At 43.5% G+C, this 5,000-nt stretch overlaps 1 pseudogene; it reads left to right on the top strand.

Moving 5' to 3' along the window:
- Positions 1–1,485: 1,485 nt before the first annotated feature.
- Positions 1,486–4,165, top strand: LOC121781691 (annotated as a pseudogene).
- Positions 4,166–5,000: the final 835 nt, after the last annotated feature.

Here is a 5,000-nt window from a genome sequence, read left to right as displayed (position 1 = left end):
GTCAACATATATTAATATAATTGGGAGGAAGAAATAAAAAAGTCACTTAGTCTAGTTGATAAGCATCCATATGCACTGCTAGCTGTAGTCTCCATCTTAATTGACTTAGAACATGAAGTTAAATTAGATCATTCTCATTACTACAACCTCTCCTCCTCGAATAAAATTTAGTAGTCCGAACAAATTATCACAGGGTGTATCTAACTAATCACAATTGCATAAACCACTTCTCTCATCTCTTTGAGTCGTATGAGCATCCATCATTTGCCAAATTAGTTAGACACACACACGTGACAATATGTCCAGACTCATCATCTATCTCACTTATTCTCACTTGTAGGTGCGTCTCCCATTTGCTGATTAATTAACTTAGCAACTCAATCTGAAAGAGTAGGGTCCCATTAATTATTTATCTTACTTTAAACTCTTCTGTAACACACCAATGCAAAACCAATTTAGTGACGATTTCACTTTCACTAAGCACTACCACACTCACGCATGTGCCCGATTTAACAACGCTTTTCTCATCAAATCACACTAATCTCTGACTCCAAATGTACAAATTATATACATACACTCTATCTCCTCTTAAAATAAAATAGTAGTACTAATATTTCTACACAATTCCTTTTTCGTTTCTTTCTTCCTGCTCCCAATTCTTTAATCCTAGAAAACATCTGCATTTTATACCAATATTTTTCACACAGTAAAGAAATCTTTATTGCGTGGGATCCCACAATGCAAGATCAGATAGAATACTACTGCAATTCCTCTTTTTTGAGCTTTCTTTCTTTAATGGCACTTGACACATAGTGGGTAGATGGGAATGCATACATTACATACATATCTTTTTGGCATGTTCGTAAATAAGAGTATGTTCATTTTTATTAAAAATGTTAATAGACATACTACGTACTAACTCATTCTATTCATATTTAATTAAAATGAATAGAAGTACATAAGTGAGATCCATAATTCACTGATTTTTTTCATCTATTTTTCTTTTTTTTTTTACTTTCTTAAAATCGTGTTAGAAAAAATGAGATTCTTAATGGTGGACGGATATTGTATATATCTACGCATCCGCATACATATACAAGCTCCACCAAAGAAATCCAATGACATAGCTTTTTGCATCATATTATAATGCTTTTGCTTACGTAAGATATAAGCGCACTCACTGCACCGATATGCAGTGCTAATGCTTAGATTTGCTTTCTTCATTTTCAGTCATTTTCAAGAATTTAATGAAATCTAACTCTAATAAAAAAAATAAACCTAACAAATCATGTCCACAAATGACCCTTTGTCATCGTCAAGGATCAAGACAACCTATTACGTCAGTGTTTTAAAAACCGGACCAGACCAGATTACACAGTTCGCTTACCGGTCTGGTTTTTTAAAACCTTGCTTTACATAACCCCTTCTTCTCATTCAACAACCTCACAATCTCTCCCCCTTGCTCAAGCTCTCCAAGCTTCAGTAATGGCAACTACCACCACCACCACTGCCTCCAAATACGAACACGAACGCGCCAGGGACATGTGGCGGCGCTGTTTGGCGTCGGCCCTTCCGCACGGCGCTGGCGTGCACCATAGTGGGCGTGGCCACCCTCTACGGCCCTGCCTACATCAGCCGCCACGTGTCATTCCCGGCCTTCTCCTACGTCACCGTCATCCTCATCGTCACCGACGCCACGCTGGGCGACACGCTGCGCGGCTGCTGGCTGGCGCTCTACGCCACCCGCTCTCGGTGTCTTCCCGGCCATCCTCAGCCTCTGGCTCATCGGCCCCGGACGCCTCACCACCACCACCACCTCCGCGGTCGTCGCGGTCAGCGCCTTCGTCGTGGCGCTGCCCGAGAGCACCCACCTCGTCGCCAAGCGGATAGCCCTCGGCCAGATTGTTCTAGTGTACGTCATTTGCTTTCGTCATTGGTGGCCGCACCGAGCCCGTCATGCACCCGCTCCACCTAGCCGCCAGCACCGCCCTCGGGCACGGCTGCCTGCGTTTTGGCCCTCCTGCTGCCCGTCCCTTGCCTCGCGTACCGGCAGGTAGCGACATGCATGACAATTGCATGAAAAAAAAATCACGATAAAAATTCTGTAGTCAGAACATTTTGGCTTTGGCTTGTGGTAGTCCAAGTCCAGTCAATTACAATTGCAGAAATATAGCGAATATTTCTGCAATGTGATTGACTGGTCACACCATAAAGCAATATATTCAGACTGCTGAAATTTTATTCGAAATCACATGCACAAACGATCAAATGTTGAATAGTTATATATATTTATTGAATTTCAGGTGACAGAAAACTGCAAGCTGTATATAGATAATGCGTCGAAGAGATTGAAACTGTTCATCACGGCATTCTCTGCAGACGACAAGGCATCGCCCAAGGATGTTGATATGTCAAGCCAAATCTCTTACCAAGCCAGCAAATAAATTTCTTCATGCATCAAATCCAAAGAAGTACGTGTATTAGTCTAGTAGTTGAGTGGTTAATGTCCGAGTCCAGTCTTTAAAGTTTCTATTTATTGATGACAACTGATTATTTGAGCAGGAAAGCATGCGGTGGGAGAGAGAGCCAATCAAGTTTCTGAAATCATACAAGAAGAATCCAGGAGAGCCATTGCAAGGCCTCGAAACAATCCTGAGAGGAATGGAAAACGCTCTCGAAAACTGCTCCGAGTTCCCAGTCGCATTCATGAACGACCGACGCACAACTCAAACACGACTTATCGTGCATCGAAGAGAAAATCATGAACCAAGTGAGCAACATGGCCTTACAAAACTCAGTCCTCCCACAACCCGACGACGACGAAGAACAGACACAAGTTCCTCCAAACACTTCAGTCCGCATCACTGAGTCTTAACGACTTGCCCTCTTGTTCTTCGTATTCTGCCTCAAGCTCCTTCACTCCAAACCATCGCCAAATCAGACTAAAACACCGAAGAGGTCAGACAAAGAGAATCAGCCCTTCCTGGTCAAGCTGTGGAATACCAAACCAACTTCTGATAAACAGAGGGAAGAATTAATGCCAGCACTAAATGCTCGTTATCGTTAGGATTGGCAGTGTTTTTCGGGCTGTATACAGCAAGGAAACGGATTCTGGTCGGGGCTGCCAGTGGCGATAAGCCTCGCCTCATCAAGGGAGGCGACGTTCAAAGTCGCAAACATCAAAGGCCCAGGGACAGTTTTTGGAACAGTGTATGGAGTGATAGGCTGCTTCGTGTTCGAAAGCTATGTGAAGATAAGGTTCGTCTCTCTGCTTCCGTGGTTCATCTTCAGCTCTTTCCTGCGCAGAGCAGGATGTACGGCCAGGCAGGGGGAGTCTCTGCCATCATCGGCGCCTTGTTGATTCTTGGGAGGAAAACTTTGGCACTCCTAGCGAATTCGCCAATCGCTAGGATCACTGAGACGTTTATCGGACTGTCATGTTCGATAAATGGTGGGATATTCTTCTGCAGCCCACCAGGGCTTCTGCCCTGGCGAAGGTGCAGTTATCTGCGAGCCTGCGCTCGTTGCATGAGGCCGTGGAGGGCTGTTAGCCGGCGGAAGTACTTGTCGGGATTGGAGGAGAGGCTGAGGAAGCTGAGGGTGGATGTGATTGAGTTTGGGAAGTTGATTGAGGAAGCACAGGCCGAGCCGAACTTCTGGTTCTTGCCATTTCATGGCGCTTGCTATGCGAAGCTGAATGTGTCTCTGTTGAAATGGTGGATTACTTGATTTCGGGAGCCAAGCGCTTGGATATTTCGAGGAGGAATGCAGAGATTTGAGTAGTAAGACAAAGGTGGAGTCTGAACTAAAGGTGTTCAAGGATGTTGTTTGTTGTGGGGTGAAGTGTCTTGAGGAGGTTATTTTGGTAAAATCGGTGGCGGGGCTCGTGGGGGAGGGCGGGGTTGATCTGGAGATGGGGAGGCCGGGAAGGGACGACGAGGAGATGATTAAGAGGGCGGTGTCAATTGTTAGGGAGGGGGAGAGTGGGGAGTTTTTGAGTTTGGGGGCATTGGTTTATTGCATGGATGGGATGTTGAAAGAGAGCAAAGAGATTGAGAAGGGGATCAAAGAGGTTGTACAGTGGGAGAAGAATTTGAATACAATTGTGTGTAAATTAGGAGCTTTGAAGAAAAGTGTAACAGTTGAAATGGCAATTCATATTTGACAGCATTTGCCAATAATAGTACATTACATTTAACCTTTAATGATTAATGCACACAATTTCGTAATTGCACTTGCAAGTAATGAAAGATGAACTCTGTATCTAACTATGTAGCAATGGCCTTCTTCAATGTATAGTTCTAAATCCGACTCATCCATCCATACAACAAGAGGTTATGGTTTCGAATAACTCTCTACTTCGACTATGAGTTTCTCTCATGATCCACAAGATGGAGTGAGATGAGTTTGTGGTCGTTGGATCAACTAGTAGTTAGTTCTTTTTTTTCTGGTAAATAGTTAGTTTTCTTGGAGATTAGTTGGTTTTGTTAGTTGAGTTGTTTGTGCATGAGATGTAGCCATCCACAATAGTGGATGATCGAATCGTCCGAGCTATCATCCACTATTGCAGCTCCTCGCCCCAACCCCTCGCCCAGTCCCCAGACACCTGCCCTCCACCAAGGTCGCGCCTTAAGGCCGGCCGATAGTTTTCCGGGCTATCGTCCGTTATTGCGAGCACCTGGACGATTTTTTGTGTTTTTTTTTTCATTTTTCACTTTATATATAAATCTCATTTTCACCTTCATTTCTCACTCCTTTTAATGTTTGTTGTTTTGATATTCTATTTTATTTAGTAATATTGAAATTTTTAAAAAGATAAAATAGTGGTGAAGTGAAAATAGGGATAGGGACGGGTGTATGGTCCGGGCTATCACAGGTATATGAGTTGGAAGATAAAATACTGACTTTGCAGAGAAAAAATGGAGATAGGATAGTGTAAAGACTATTGTAAATGCCCTAAGAGCAAATTTAAATCTCACTTGAATAAGTACCACTAAGAG

This window comes from Salvia splendens, chromosome 20 (genome assembly GCF_004379255.2).
Source record: "Salvia splendens isolate huo1 chromosome 20, SspV2, whole genome shotgun sequence".
Taxonomy (NCBI): domain Eukaryota; kingdom Viridiplantae; phylum Streptophyta; class Magnoliopsida; order Lamiales; family Lamiaceae; genus Salvia; species Salvia splendens.
The sequence above is the reverse complement of the archived record's forward strand: the minus strand, read 5'-3'. Positions and strand labels throughout refer to the sequence as shown.